The sequence below is a fragment of the Saccopteryx bilineata genome, chromosome 2 (assembly GCF_036850765.1).
Source record: "Saccopteryx bilineata isolate mSacBil1 chromosome 2, mSacBil1_pri_phased_curated, whole genome shotgun sequence".
Classification (NCBI taxonomy): domain Eukaryota; kingdom Metazoa; phylum Chordata; class Mammalia; order Chiroptera; family Emballonuridae; genus Saccopteryx; species Saccopteryx bilineata.
Genome location: NC_089491.1, coordinates 245,613,698 through 245,630,391, shown reverse-complemented (window position 1 = coordinate 245,630,391; position 16,694 = coordinate 245,613,698). Strand labels below are relative to the sequence as shown.

General features: G+C 40.7%; 2 pseudogenes; one reads left to right on the top strand and one right to left on the bottom strand.

Moving 5' to 3' along the window:
- Positions 1 to 442: 442 nt before the first annotated feature.
- Positions 443 to 930, bottom strand: LOC136325416 (small ribosomal subunit protein eS25 pseudogene; annotated as a pseudogene).
- LOC136322464 (putative high mobility group protein B1-like 1) lies at positions 892 to 11,051 on the top strand (annotated as a pseudogene).
- The last annotated feature ends 5,643 nt before the right edge of the window (positions 11,052 to 16,694 follow it).

Genomic DNA, 16,694 nt, shown 5'->3' with positions numbered 1-16,694 from the left:
TCGAACCTGGGACTCATGCACGCCAGGCCGACACTCTACCACTGAGCCAACCGGCCAGGGCCCGTTTTTACTTTTAATTACTACATAACAAGTTGCCACAAACTTAGTAACTTACATGTATTCATTTATAGTCTCATACAGATTCAGCGGGGTCCTCTTAAGTTCTTACAAGTCAAAATCAAGGTTTCAGCTGGTCTGGGCTCTGATTGGGAGTCTCCAGGGAAGACGCTGCTTCCAAACCCACTCAGGTTTCTGGCAGAATCGTTCCTTGTGGTCACATGGGACTGAGCTTCCTGTTTTCTCACTGGCTGTCAGCAGAGGGGAGCTCTTGCCTCTAGAGTCCTCTTTCAGGCCCAGTTAAGTCAGTCACAATGCAGTAAGTCCTTCTCATGCTTTGAATATCTCTGACTCCCTCTTCTGCCACTGGCTGAAGAAACTGGGCTTTTTTGTTTGTTTGTTTGTTTGTTTGTTTAATAAAGCTTTATTTTTCAAAATGTACAGTTGGTGGGACCTGTTCATGCATCTTCACCAGCAGCTGGGGCATCCCCGCCTTTGGTGTTTCTGGTGTAAATTACTTGAGCTCTGTACTCTGAAACTAGTTTAATAAGTCCTTTACTAAGGAGCTCCTGTAGGGCGGCCCTGGCCAAGGAACCACGGATCTTCAGTCTCTCAGAGACAACAGCTGGGGTTATAAGCTTATAGTTGGGAACTTCCTTACAGAGTTTGTCATATGTTGCTTTGTCAAACAAGACCAGGTTATTGAGCTTGTCCCGAACTTTGCCTTTGGACCACTTCTTCTTTTTGGCCTTGCCCCCAGACTTGTTCACTGGGTCTTTGTCTTTCTTGGCCGACTTTCCAGCATCTTTCTTCTTCTTGTCGTCCTTGGGCGGCATGGCGAAACTCCAACACAGGTGACTACCGCTCAAGAAACTGGGCTTTTAAAGAGCTCACAGGATTGAACTGGACCCTCTCAGATAATTTCCCTATTTTAAGGTCAACTGATTAGTAACTAAATTACATCTACAAAATCTCTTGCCATGCAACATAAGTTAATGATGAGAATACACTTGAAGGCCAAGGTTATGGAGGCAGCAGAGTATGAGAGCTGCTCCACATACCCCTAATGTTTGGTTGGCATTGTCTGTCCTTTTCATTTTCCTTAATCTGGTCAGCCATTTAATAGCATTCATTCAGGAAATATTTATCAAGTCCCCACTACTGTAGGCTGAATGAAGTGCCTAAAATGATGTCTAGCATAGAGTAGGCCCTCAGTAAATATTTTTTAACTGATTTTCTAGACAGTAGAGATACAAAACTCAATTAGACATGAAAGCTGCCCACAGGAGCTTAAAAAATATATAGGTACGGGCCCTGGCTGGTTGGCTTAATGGTAGAGTGTCAGCCCAGTGTGTGGAAGTCCTGGGTTCGATTCCTGACCAGGGCACACAGGAAAAGCGCCCATCAGCTTCTCCACCCTTCCCCCTCTCCTTTCTCTCTATCTCTCTCTGCCCCCCCCCCAAGCCACCCCCATAGCCAAGGATTCATTGGAACAAAGTTGGCCCAGGGCGCTGAGGATGGCTCCATGGCCCCCACCTCAGGCACTAAAATGGTTCCAGCCACAATGGAGCAATGTTCCAGATGGACCAAGCATCTCCCCATGGTGAGCATGCCAGGTGGATCCTGATTGGGCTCATGTGAGAGTCTGTCTGTCTGCCGCCCCCACTTTTCACTTCAGAAAAATACAAAAAAAAAAAAAGTATGTGTGTATATATATATATATATATATATATATGGAAAAAATTGACCAGTATGTAAAAAACCATACCATAATAGAAAGAGCAATAAGAGCCACAAAGAAGGTACATAAGAGTGCTAGAAAAATTCAGATGAGAGAGAAAATGTTTTCTGATTTAGTGAGAGAAAAATCAAGGGAAACTTCCTGGAGAAGGTGGCATTTAAGTGGATTTTACAAAAAGGAATTAAGATTTAGACATGCAGGAGTCATGGAGAACAATGTGATAGCTAATATTACAAGTAAATTACAGTGTTTACAGAAGAAGTTAAAGAACTAAAAACTGGCAGCTTTCTGAACACATTCAATGCCCAGAAATATTTTGTTTGGTCTACCCAATGTTTTTCTTTTTCTTTTTTTTTTTTTTTAAATAAATTTTTATTAATGGTAATGGGATAACATTAATAAATCAGGGTACATATATTCAAAGAAAACATGTCTAGGTTATTTTGTCATCAAATTATGTTGCAAACCCCTCGCCCAAAGTCAGATTGTCCTCCGTCACCCTCCATCTAGTTCTCTGTGCCCCTCCCCCTCCCCCTAACTCTCTCCCTCCCTCCCTCCCATGTCCTCCTTCCCCCCCCCCCCCACCCTTGGTAACCACCACACTCTTGTCCATGTCTCTTAGTCTCATTTTTATGTTCCACCAATGTATGGAATCATGTAGTTCTTGTTTTTTTCTGATTTACTTATTTCACTCCTTATAATGTTATCAAGATCCCACCATTTTGCTGTAAATGATCCGATGTCATCATTTCTTATGGCTGAGTAGTATTCCATAGTGTATATGTGCCACATCTTCTTTATCCAGTCTTCTATTGAAGGGCTTTTTGGTTGTTTCCATGTCTTGGCCACTGTGAACAGTGCTGCAATGAACATGGGGCTACATGTGTCTTCACGTATCAATGTTTCTGAGGTTTTGGGGTATATACCCAGTAGAGGGATTGCTGGGTCATAAGGTAGTTCTATTTGCAGTTTTTTGAGGAACCACCATACTTTCCTCCATAATGGTTGTACTACTTTACAGTCCCACCAACAGTGAATGAGGGTTCCTTTTTCTCCACAGCCTCTCCAACATTTGCTATTACCTGTCTTGTTGATAATAGCTAATCTAACAGGAGTGAGGTGGTATCTCATTGTAGTTTTGATTTGCATTTCTCTAATAACTAATGAAGCTGAGCATCTTTTCATATATCTGTTGGCCATTTGTATCTCTTCCTGGGAGAAGTGTCTGTTCATGTCCTCTTCCCATTTTTTTATTGGATTGCTTGTTTGTTTGTTGTTGAGTTTTATGAGTTCTTTGTAAATTTTGGATATTAGGCCCTTATCTGAGCTGTCGTTTGAAAATATCAGTTCCCATATAGTTGGCTGTCTGTTTATTTTGATATCAGTTTCTCTTGCTGAGCAAAAACTTTTAATTCTGATGTAGTCCCATTCATTTATCTTTGCCTTCACTTCTCTTGCCATTGGAGTCAAGTTCATAAAATGTTCTTTAAAACCCAGGTCCATGATTTTAGTACCTATGTCTTCTTCTATGTACTTTATTGTTTCAGGTCTTATATTTAGGTCTTTGATCCATTTTGAATTAATTTTAGTACACGGGGACAGGCTGTAATCGAGTTTCATTCTTTTGCATGTGGCTTTCCAGTTTTCCCAACACCATTTGTTGAAGAGGCTTTCTTTTCTCCATTGTGTGTTGTTGGCCCCTTTATCAAAGATTATTTGACCATATATATGTGGTTTTATTTCTGGGCTTTCTATTCTGTTCCATTGGTCTGAGTGTCTATTTTTTTGCCAATACCATGCTGTTTTGATTATCGTGGCCCTATAATATAGTTTAAAGTCAGGTATTGTAATGCCCCCAGCTTCATTCTTTTTCCTTAGGATTGTTTTGGCTATTCGGGGTTTTTTATAGTTCCATATAAATCTGATGATTTTTTGTTCCATTTCTTTAAAAAATCTCATAGGGATTTTGATGGGAATTGCATTAAATTTGTATATTGCTTTGGGTAATATGGCCATTTTTATTATATTTATTCTTCCTATCCAAGAACAAGGAATATTTTTCCATCTCATTGTATCTTTTTCGATTTCCCTTAACAATGCTTTGTAATTTTCATTATATAGGTCCTTTACATTCTTTGTTATGTTTATTCCTAGGTATTTTATTTTTTTTGTTGCAATCGTGAAGGGGATTATTTTTTTGAGTTCGTTTTCTAATATTTCATTGTTGGCATATAGAAAGGCTATGGACTTTTGTATGTTAATTTTGTATCCTGCGACCTTACTGTATTGGTTTATTGTTTCTAATAATCTTTTTGTGGAGTCCTTCGGGTTTTCGATGTATAGGATCATATCATCAGCAAAAAGTGATAGCTTTACTTCTTCTTTTCCGATATGGATGCCTTTTATTTCTTTGTCTTGTCTGATTGCTCTGGCCAGAACTTCTAGCACCACGTTGAATAAGAGTGGAGAGAGTGGACAACCCTGTCTTGTTCCTGATTTAAGGTAGAAAGTCCTCAGTTTTATGCCGTTTAATAGGATGTTGGCTGATGGTTTATCATATATGGCCTTTATCATGTTGAGATATTTTCCTTCTATACCCATTTTGTTGAGAGTCTTAAACATAAAATTGTGTTGTTTTTTATCAAAAGCCTTTTCTGCATCTATTGATAAGATCATGTGGTTTTTGTTCTTTGTTTTGTTGATATGGTGTATTACGTTAACCGTTTTGCGTATGTTGAACCATCCTTGAGATTCTGGGATGAATCCCACTTGATCATGATGTATTATTTTTTTAATATGTTGTTGTATTCGGTTTGCCAGTATTTTGTTTAGTATTTTAGCATCTGTATTCATTAGAGATATTGGTCTGTAGTTTTCTTTCTTTGTGCCATCCTTGCCAGGTTTTGGTATGAGGGTTATGTTGGCCTCATAAAATGTGTTTGGAAATATTGCTTCTTCTTCAATTTTTTGGAAGACTTTGAGTAGAATAGGAACCAAGTCTTCTTTGAATGTTTGATAGAATTCACTAGTATAACCGTCTGGGCCTGGACTTTTATTTTTGGGGAGATTTTTAATAGTTTTTTCTATTTCCTCCCTGCTGATTGGTCTGTTTAGGCTTTCTGCTTCTTCATGACTCAGTCTAGGAAGGTTGTATTGTTCTAGGAATTTATCCATTTCTTCTAGATTGTTGTATTTGGTGGCATATAATTTTTCATAGTATTCTACAATAATTCTTTGTATTTCTATGATGTCTGTGGTGATCTCTCCTCTTTCATTTTGGATTTTATTTATTTGAGTCCTGTGTCTTTTTTCCTTGGTGAGTCTTGCCAAGGGTTTGTCAATTTTGTTGATCTTTTCAAAGAACCAGCTCCTTGTTTTATTGATTTTTTCTATAGTTTTTCTGTTCTCTATTTCATTTATTTCTGCTCTGATTTTTATTATCTCCTTTCTTCGGCTGGTTTTGGCTTGTCTTTGTTCTTCTTTTTCTAGTTCCTTAAGGTGTGAAGTTAAGTGGTTTACTTCGGCTCTCTCTTGTTTGTTCATATAGGCCTGAAGTGATATGAACTTTCCTCTTATTACTGCTTTTGCTGCATCCCAGAGATTCTGATATGTCGTATTTTCATTTGTCTGTATATATCTTTTGATTTCTGCGCTTATTTCTTCCTTGACCCATTCATTTTTTAGAAGTATGTTGTTTCCACATTTTTGTGGGTTTTTCCCCCTCTTTTTTGCAGTTGAATTCTAGTTTCAAGGCTTTATGATCAGAAAATATGCTTGGTGCAATTTCAATTTTTCTAAATTTGCTGATATTGTCTTTGTGGCCCAACATATGGTCAATTCTTGAGAATGTTCCATGTACACTAGAGAAAAATGTATACTCTGTCGCTTTGGGATGAAGTGTCCTGTAGATGTCTATCATATCCAGGTGTTCTAGTATTTTGTTTAAGGCCACTATATCTTTATTGATTCTCTGTTTGGATGACCGATCTAGAGCCGTCAGCGGTGTATTGAGGTCTCCAAGTATGATTGTATTTTTGTTAGTTTTTGTTTTAAGGTCAATAAATAGCTGTCTTATATATTTTGGTGCTCCTTGGTTTGGTGCATATATATTAAGGATTGTTATGTCTTCTTGATTCAACTTCCCCTTAATCATTATGAAATGACCATTTTTGTCTCTGAGTACTTTTTCTGTCTTGTAGTCAGCATTATTAGATATGAGTATTGCTACGCCTGCTTTTTTTGGGTGTTGTTTGCTTGGAGTATTGTTTTCCAGCCTTTCACTTTGAATTTGTTTTTATCCTTGTTGCTTAGATGTGTTTCTTGTAGGCAGCATATAGTTGGATTTTCTTTTTTAATCCATTCTGCTACTCTGTGTCTTTTTATTGGTAAGTTTAATCCATTTACATTTAGTGTAATTATTGACACTTGTGGGTTCCCTCCTGCCATTTTATAAATTGCTTTCTGTTAGTTTTGTATCTAGTTTGATTCTTCTCTTTTGTTTTTCTATCATTTGTTTTTGTTTGTTTGTGTTCCATACTTCTTTCCTCTGTTGCTACCGTTTTTAAGTCAAGTGTTTTTGTGGTGGTTTTTTTAAGGGTGGTTACCATTAAGTAATGAAAAGAGTACCTACCATATTCATTGTAGTACCCTATCTTATAAGTATTTCTGCACTTCATCATCCTTTGCTACTGTTAATCTCCATCCTCTCCCCCCTTTTTTTCCTTTGTTGTCACAGTTTAAGTTTGGTTTTATTGTGTTCTTGGTGGAGCTGTTACTTGTGGTGTTGTTTTCTTTTGTTCTTTGAATCTGGTTGGAAAACCCCCTTTAGTATTTCCTGAAGTGGGGGCTTTCTGTTGATAAATTCTCTCATCTTTTCTGTATTTGTGAATGTTTTTATATCTCCTTCATACTTGAAGGATAGCTTTGATGAGTATAGTATTCTTGGCTGAAAGTTCCTCTCTTTCAGGGCTTTAAATATTGGGGTCCACTCTCTTCTAGCTTGTAGAGTTTCTGCTGAGAAATCTGATGATAATCTAATAGGCCTTCCTTTATATGTTGTACTCTTCTTTTCCCTGGCTGCCTTGAGAATTTTTTCTTTGTCATTGGTTTGTGTCATCTTTATTATGATGTGCCTTGGAGTGGGTTTGTTGGGGTTAAGAAAACTTGGTGTTCTGTTTGCTTCTTGAATTTGAGGCTTTAGTTCCTTCCACAGGCTTGGGAAGTTCTCGTCTATTATTTGTTTGAGTATATTCTCCATTCCATTTTCTTTCTCTTCTCCCTCTGATATACCTATTATTCTTATGTTATTCTTTCTGATGGAGTCAGACAATTCCTGTAGGGCTTTCTCATTTTTTATTATTTTTGAGTCTCTTTCTTCTTCTCTCTGTTGTGCCTCAAGTTGTTTGTCTTCTATTTCACTAATCCTATCTTCAATCTGGGCTGTTCTGTTAGCTAAGCTTGTTACCTCGTTTTTCAGCTCGTGAATTGAGTTTTTCATTTCTGTTTGATTTGTTTTTATAGTTTCAATTTCCTTGGTAATATATTCTTTGTGTTCATTGAGTTGTTTTCTGATCTCCCTATATTGCCTTTCTGTGTTTTCTTGTATATCTCTGAGTATTTTTAAGATTTCTATTTTAAATTCTCTGTCATTTAGCTCCAAGGCTTCCAATATGTTAAGTCTTTTCTCCATAGATTTTTCCACATCTATTTGTGTTACCTCTCTTTCTTTTGTATCCATAATATTCGATTTCCTCTTTCTTATCGGCATCTGAGGGTGGTCTTATTGATAGCACTAATTAGAATTAATAAAGAGTAAAAAGTAAAAAAAAAAAAAAAAAAAAAAAGGTAAAACACCCCACAAAAAAAAGCAGTAATATTTTATTATTTCCCCCTTTTTTTCTCTCTTCTCTTTCCCTCCTCTCCCCTCCTCAGGGAAATATCGTGCCTATAATGGAGGGCCTGATTTGGGGTGAAGAGTTCAAGGGGCAAAAAAAGGGGATTAGGGACCTACTAAATGCAAAAAAAAAAAAAAAGGAAGAAAATCTTAGACAAGCATAAGATGATTTGCTTGTATGTGATGGTCAACTAAGAGATATAATGAGAGGGATAAGAGGGAACCAGAAAAAAGGACCAAAAAAGAATAATAAAGAAGAAAAAATAAAAATAATAAGTAAAAATCTGTTGTATTAAGTGGAGCGAAGACTAAATACAATGGAGACCTTGGGTTGGGAGGACCCAAAATGCCACAAAAATAAACAAACAAGAAAAAAAAATAAAAACAAAAGCAAAAAAGAGAAATAAAGCCAAAAAAAAGCCTTGAGTCCCAAATTAACTAATTTGTTCGTGATTGAGGATTATATGGGAGGAAAGTAAAATGAGAAAAGAAAAAACGAATAGAAAGAAAAAAATAAGAAAAAGAGAAAAACGAAGGAAGAAATAAAATAGGAAGAGAAAAAAACAAAATAAAGCAAGACAAAAAAAAAAAAAAGAGGAGAGAGTGAGAGTTAAGTGTTTTGGAGTATAACCTTAAAGGAGGGTGAGGATGAAGAAGAAAAATAAAATGCAACACTCATGGGTAGTGTAGTTCAAGAAAGGGGAAGCATAAGATGGGCAGAGAATAGAAGGACCGAGGTGGAGGAAATAAAGGCAAAAAGATAGAAGAAACAAACAACAACAACAACAAAAAATAGTGGATCAAGTTGTAAAGTCTGTGGGTTTTTCTTGATTTTGAGAGGTTAACTTCTTCCTTTTTCTTTTCTCTCCCTCTTCCTGGTCGGTAACTCTGTACCCCAGGCTCTGCCCCTGTGTCACTCTTAGATAGGGATTTGCAGTTGATGGGATTCTATGGCAATGTCATATAATTGGCTTTAGTGTTGCTGGAAGTAAAGGCTTGTTGGCGTTTGCAGGGTCCAACGATGAGAGAGTTTGCTTTCCTGGATTCTCTCTCCTAGTCCCCCCTTTCTGAATTAGCAGCCTGGTGATCCAGCTATAAGGCTGCAACTGCTTCTGCCTGGGGAGTAAGAGGCTCAAAGAGCTGGGAAATCCCCACTCTATCCCCACTCAGTACAAGGCTTTGGGAAAGGCTCTGGCAGTCAGGGCCTCCAGTGTAATCAGGCGGGGGTGGGAGTCAATTGTTGTCAAGGTGACTGTTCAGCGCCTATCATTTAGTTGGACCTCTCAACCCAGGCTTTCCACACTTTGTAGCCTGTTTTTGCAGGGAAGAAGAGGCACTAGTCTCTGCTTACGACTAGTGTAGTATAGACCTTATTATCTGCCAAGTCCTTCTTGTTAGCGTTTATCCCTAAATATGGAGGCTCTATCAATCAGAAGTTGCCCCCGCCCCTTTAGCGAGAGGCACTAAAAAATATCACGCCTCTTGTCTTGGAACGCTGAATTGAGAGAGATCTTATCAATTAGAACCGAGGGTGCGCCGATTTCATGGGTTAAGCTAATTTCAGTGATTGGGTCGCAGCTGTGCTTCCGAAGGTATTTTAGGCTGCCTGCGCGCGCCCCTCCCCCAACGCTTGATTGTTAGCTTGAATGGCTGGGTGAGGTGCCCCGCCCACGGAGAGAATCTCCCAAGCCTCTCCCGCTCGCCCTGCCGCTGGCGGCTGGACCGCACCAGGCGCAGGATAATGGAGCCCCCTGGGTGTGCGGGCCAGCAGGGCGCCCTGGGCGCGTGGAATGCCCAAGGCACGCGCGCGAATGGGGCGCTCCGGGCACCGGTGGCCGGCGACCCCCACTCGCAGTGTGCGGGCCGCTGGGAACGTCAGCGGTGCTCAACCGGACCGGGCGCGCGCGCGGCTGCTCGCAGTGGCTCACAGCGACGGCTCGTGGCGGCCGCTCGTGGCGGCGGTTTGCGGCGGCCGCTCGCGGTGGCGGCTCGCAGGGGCTCGCAGCGGCTCGCGGTTCCCAAGTATATGGGCTGACTCACCGCAGGTGCACTCCCTTGCGGTTTGAAAGAACGTCCCTGTGGTAGATTCCTCCACACCCTCGTCTCTCAGATTCAAGTGATAACAGTCCTTTCGCTATCAGTTTGTGTGGAACTCCGGAATGCTCCGAGGATAAATTTTTCTGTTTCTAGTTGATAAATTTGTTGTGATTTAGGGGAGAGCTGTCGGACGCGCTGCTCACGGCGCCATTTCCGTGACGTCACTCCCCTTTCCTCCCAATGTTTTTCAAAAATTTAAATTTGAATGCAGTTTAGCAGGGCACGCACTTCCCAATTCTAGTTTAGTCAACTCCAATTCCTGTTGTCTTAAATCAAATTCTCAGGCTCTTCATAGACTTACCTTGTTCTCCTGGCTCCTGAGAGATATGAAGTTCAATAATCCCTTGTTATTACACATAAGAAAACCAAAGTCCAGGACAGCTAAGTAACTCCTCAAGGAGGAGGTGGCATTTCTTCACGAATTCCAGCCTCTTGATGTTCGCTCTATGCGTCCTCTGCAGAGAGGCTGATGGACCGAGACCTCAGTCACACTTACGGTGAAGGCCACATTGCAGCTGTCAACAAACTTGTATCTTGACAGCCATTGCAATACGCTGAGCTCCATAGACAGCGCCTCCAGGGCAGGTGTGAGCCAGACGGATTACTGGGTGGCTCTGTGCTTGCTGAGGAGCTGTAGTCTGACACAGGCAAGGGAGATCTTCAAAAACTGAGAGGCAACATGGCACCATATGCTTTCTTTTTATGCAAACCTGCTGGGAGGAGCCCAAGAAGCACCTAGATGCTTTAGTCAGCTTTTCTGAGTTTTCTCAGAAGTGTTCAGAGAAGTGGAACACCACGTCTGCTAAAGAGCAAAGGAAATTGGAAGACATGGCAAAGGCAGACATGGCCCATTAGAAAAGAGAAATGAAAACTTCTTATAGCCCTCCTAAAGGGGAAACTGAAAAGAAGGTCCAGTATCCTAATGCACCCACAAAGCTGTCTTTGACCTTTTTCTTGTTTTGTTCTGAGTATCGCCCAGATCAAAGGACAACATCTGGGCCTGTCCTTTGGTGATGCTGCGAAGAAGCCAGGAGAGATGTGGGGTCACCATGCTGCAGACGACAAGCCGCCCAATGGAGAGAAGGCAGCAGAGCTAGAGGAGAAACACGAAAAGGATATTGCTGCTTACCCAGTATCCTTGTGCAGCAATAATAAAAAGGAGTTGTCAAGGCTGAAAAATGCGAGAAAAAGAAGGAAGAGAGGAAGACAAGGGATATAAAGCAGAGGGAAGGAGATGAAGAAGATGATGATAATGATGAATAAGTTGGTTCTGGTGCAGCTTTTTCCTTTTCTATAAAGCATGTAACACCCCCCCCCCCCCCTTCACACAACTCAATCCTTTTAAACAAAAAACTTGCCTGACCTGTGGTGGCGCAGTGGATAAAAAGTCGACCTGGAAATGCTGAGGTCACCGGTTCAAAACCCTGGGTTTGCCTGGTCAAGGCACATATGGGAGTTGATGCTTCCAGCTCCTCCCCCCTTCTCTCTCTCTGTCTCTCCCTCTCCTCTCTAAAATGAATTAAAAAAAATTATTTAAACAAAAAACTTAAACTGGAAGACTGTGCAAGATTTCTTTTTAAACTATGGAGTGTCTTTTTTCTTTTTGTATAGTTAACACACTGCCGAGTGTGTCTTCAGATAGCCCGGTCCTGGTGGTATTTTCAGTAGCCACTAACCTTGCATGGTACAGTATGGGAGTTGTAGACTGGCATGGAAATTGAAAGCAGGTTCTTGTTGGGGCATAGCACAAATTAATCACATATGCAGATGGTAGTTTTTTCATCTTCAGTTGTCTCTGATGCAGCTTCTATGAAATAGTTGCTCTGTAAACTGAAGACCACTCTGTAATTGCAAAAAGAGAAAAAGAAAAGAAAAAAGAAAAATAAGGTTGCAACTTTTTGTTGACATTCTGAATGCTTCTAAGTAAATATAATATAATTTTTTATTAAAAAAAAGACCTTGTATCTCAGTTTTTCTTTGGAGCAAGATGTAATTAAAGGAAAAGGAAAGGAACGCAAGGTTTTTAGGTGAAGACAAAGACGGGCTAAATTGTGCTTCCTTTGTTATTTTACTGAGCGCTGAGCTGAAGACATAAATGGTAAAAATTTTCTGAACTAAAACATGCAAAAGGACATCTCTTCCCTTTTCAGAAATGTAATTGAATCCTAAAGCCAACCTAACCACTGTAGAAGCAGACTTTAAAAGAAAAAAATTTTTTTTTCCCAAAATGTTTATTTTTTTCCCAAAATGGTAAAACAGGACTGCAGTAGATTCAGAGGCGCCACCTGGTGGCCACTTTCAACCCAAGCGAATGAAAAATGGATTGATAAGATTTGAGCATAGAAAACTACCCATCATTTCCTGACCTGTGGTGGCGCAGTGGATAAAGCACTGACCTGGAAAACCCAGGCATGTACGTATTAGAAGCAACTACTACAGGTGATGCTTCCTGCTCCTCCTCACCCTCTTTCTTTCTTTCTCTCTCTCTCTCATCAATAAATAAAATCTAAAAGAAAAAGAAAACTAAAGGTTTTATTTGGGCTACGGCCAAAGTAGTGGGGAGTTTAGTGCAGGTTGGCTAGGTGGAAATTCAGAACTTTTAAAATGCTTATGAGAACTTCTCCCCAGAGCAGTAAAGGAAGAGGTGATACAGGAACAGAAAAGTGTTGGGCAAAGCAGTAGGGTGGCAAGAAATCAGGGCTTGAATTTCCGTACAGCCTCTGAGTATTTCTCCAGGACTTCTGGGCTATATGAAAGAGAAAGAGGCTGTTCCATATACATGGTGTTCTTCAAAATATTTTTACAAATATTACTTACTTTTAAAAACATGTATTGGCCCTGGCCGGGTTGCTCAGTGGATAAAGCATTGTTTCAGTGTGCTGAGGTCACGGGTTCAGTCCCCAGTCAGGCAGGCACATGCAAGAAGCAGTCAATGAATACACAACTAAACGGAACAATAAAGTGAAACAATGAGTTGATATTTCTCTCTCTCTCTTCCTTCTCTGTTCCCTCCCTCTCTCTCTCCTCCTCTCAAATCAATGGGAAAAAAATTAAAAATAAAATAAAAATATGTGTTGAATTTATTACAAATTAATAACATAACCACTATAAGGGTGTGAGAAAAAAAGGAATTACGATGAGGAATTGGACAGGAACTTAAACTATATACTTTAAGGCTGAAGAGTACAGAGTATTGTACTTTAATTCAAATAGGTTCTAGGTTAGCACTTCTGAAACTGCTTTATATGTAATCAAGGGTTGAGCAGATAAGTAAATATATTGATAACAGTAAGCACCAGGGTTTTGTTTGTTGTTTGTTTGTTTTCCTATCAGAGAAAGGAATTACATACAAAAAAGCGGAAGAATAGAATGAATCCTGAGTGGTGGAATGAAATTCCATGTATCAATACAAGGTCAGGGTTTTCAGTAGATGACAGACAGACAGACAGATGTGGAAGTAAGTAGAGACATGGGTATGTCACGAAGGCATATGCTTCCTAGCTCTGCCCCCTGAAGTGAAGAAACAATGACATCTACTAACAGTGAGCACCTAGTAGTAAGATTTTTGTTTCCAAAGATTAGCCCCCAACATAAAGGAGCCAAGACTACTTTCAGAGATGGCTAATCGCAACAGTGGGGCAGGGAAGGTACAGAGGGAACTTGGAAGATCGTGTGGTCCCAGCGAGTAAAAAAATGCTGAGATGAAGACTGGGACATAGTGAGATACAAGCTACATAACTTGATGGGGCTTCACACTCAGGGATGATTTGGATAACAAAATAAAAAGAAAATTATAATAATGCATTACAGTCCACAGAATAAAACAAATATTCAAGAGTCCATATTGATAGAAACAGAGGAAAAGAGAAAGTCCTGTCTTACAGGAGAACTCCAATGAATAAATGTAGAAGGGACGATGGACATAGAAAATCATCAGTTGCAAGCACCACAGTAATAATAGTTTTCAGGAAGCATTAGCAGTAGATGCTCCAGTTTGTAGGTAAAGATATGACCAGAAACAGGATATTTACATAGTCTCAAAGTATCTTTCCACAATGTACTTATTAACTACCATGAGAAACATCATGCCTGACCAGGCGCTGGCGCAGTGGATAGAGCGTCGGACTGGGATGCGGAGGACCCAGGTTGAGACCCTAAGGTTGCCAGCTTGAGCGCGGGTTCATCTGGTTTGAGCAAAGCTCACCAGCTTGACTCAAGTTCGCTGGCTCAAGCAAGGGGTTACTCGGTCTGCTGAAGGCCGGTGGTCAAGGCACATATGAGAAAGCAATCAATGAACAACTAAGGTGTCGCAACGAAAAACTGATGATTGGTGCTTCTCATCTCTCTCCGTTCCTGTCTGTCTGTCCCTATCTATCCCTCTCTCAAGAAACGTCATAACTTCACAGTCAAAAAACCTGGCTGGGAGCTCCTTAACCAAATAGTCAAAATTAATGTCACCAGTGATGAAACTTACCAACAATATGGTGTGCTAAGAAGGGTATCACATCACGAATGTATTGTAGTATCCTTCCCAAAATGCATAGCCTAAATTTAATAATGAGGACACTCAGACAAACCCAAACAGAGGGATAGTCTTCCATTTAACTGACCAGTGTTTTTCAAAAGCATCAAGGATATAAAAGATGAAAGAGAGGGGAAAAAAAGACTAAGGAGAGGGCTGCGGAGCGCGGCCGGATGGGTGCTGGTTGGTTTCTTTCTAATCCTGATTGAGCAGGGCGCAGGAGCCAGGGTTTTGCTCCGGCTCCGTATTCCTTTCTGGCTTTCCGCAGGGTAAGAAGCCTCAGCCTACCGCTGTCCAACCTCCAGTGTAGAGCAAAACAAAACAAAAATGTTAGTAGCTAGCTATCTCATCCCTCCCCGGAACTCAGGGCTGCCGCCAAGAGTGGGCTCTGTGTAGAGGGTCAAGGGCAAGGTCTTCATGCAGGGAGTGAACCGGGATGGGACCCGAGCAGTGCACTTACCTGAGCTGTGGGACTTTCATCATGGACTGGGCTTAGTAAAAAATAGACAGATAGACAGATATGGATGGATAGACAGACAGACAGATAGATAAACTAAGGAGACATGACAAATAAACGCAGTGTGTAAGCCTGCACTGAACCTGGACCATAAACAGGACATTAGTGGGACAGTTATTGAAAATCAAATAATATTTATCATTAGTTAATGGAAGACTAGCAATGTTAATTCCTGCTTTTATTACTGTACGCTGGTGATGTAATATGTTAACATTTGGGGAAGTTGAGTAAAAGAGTGTATAGAAATTCTTTGTAACTATTTTTACCATTTTTTGTATATCTTACATTAATTCAAAATGAAAAGTTTAAAAATTAAACAAGGATTATTGATCAACTACAACGTATACGGTACTCTCAGTTCTTGAAACTTCTAACTTGCAAATTAGCGATCTTTAACATAATATTAAATAATTAAATTCCCCAGATCCCCTCCCCCAACCCTAGGCAGCCACTTTTTGTCTGTATGGATTTGCCTGTCCTGAACATTCATAGAAGTATATAGAATTAGATGACATGTGGTCTTTTGTAACTGGCTTCCTTCTCTTAGCTCAATGTGCTCAAAGTTCATCTATGTTTTAACATATCAGTACACTTCATTCTTTTTTAATATCCTGGTGTATGAATATGCCCCATTTTATTTCTCCATTTATCAGTGGATGGATATGTGGGTTGTTGACACTTTTTGGCTATTATGAAAAATGCTGCTATGAACATTTGTGTATAAGTTTTGTGTAGACATGTTTTTATTTCCCTCAAATATGTGAGTAATGGAACTCCTTAGTCATATTTTTAACTGAGTTTATGTTTTATTTTGAGGAACTGCCATACTGTTTTCCAAAGAGGCTGCACCATTTTATATGCAAAGCCAGTAGTGTATGAGGGTTCCAATTTTTCAACATCCTGATTGGTATGAAATGGTATCTTATGGTATGGAGTTGCGTTTTCCTGTTGGATAATGGTGTTGAACATCTTTCCATGTGTTTCTTAGCCATTTGTATAGCTTCTTGGAGGAAATCTCTATTCAAATATTCTCCCCATATTTAAATTGAGTTATTTTTATTATTGAGTTGTAATAATTCTTATGTATAATTTATTTTTTAGTTTTTAGCAAGAGAGAAAGGTGGTGGGGACAGATAGGGACAAACAGATAGGGACAAACAGGGAGAGAGATGAGAAGCATCAATTCTTTGTTGCGGCACCTTAGCTGTTCATTGATTGCTTTCTCATATGTGCCTTGACCAGGGGGCTCCAGCCGAGCCAGTGATCCCTTGCTCAAGCCAGCGACCTTGGGCTCAAGCCAGCAACCACGGGGTCATGTCTGTGATCCTATGCTCAAGCTATGACCCCATGCTCAAGCTGGTGTGCCTGTGTTCAAGCCGACGACCTCGGGGTTTCAAACCTGGGTCCTCTGCATCCCAGACCGATGCTCTATCTACTGCGCCACTGCCTGGTGAGGCCTTTATGTATTCTTTTTTTTTTTTTTTAATTTTATATTTTTGTATTTTTCTGAAGCTGGAAACGGGGAGAGACAATCAGACAGATTCCCACATGCGCCCGACCGGGATCCACCCGGCACGCCCACCAGGGGCAACACTCTGCCCACCAGGGGGCGATGCTCTGCCCCTCCAGGCATCGTTCTGCCGTGACCAGAGCCACTCTAGCGCCTGGGGCAGAGGCCAAGGAGCCATCCCCAGCGCCCGGGCCATCTTTGCTCCAATGGAGCCTTGGCTGCCGGAGGGGAAGAGAGAGAGAGAGAGGAAGGAGGGGGGTGGTGGAAAAGCAAATGGGCGCCTCTCCTATGTGCCCTGGCCGGGAATCGAACCCGGGTCCCCCGCACACCAGGCCGATGCTCTACCGCTGAGCCAAC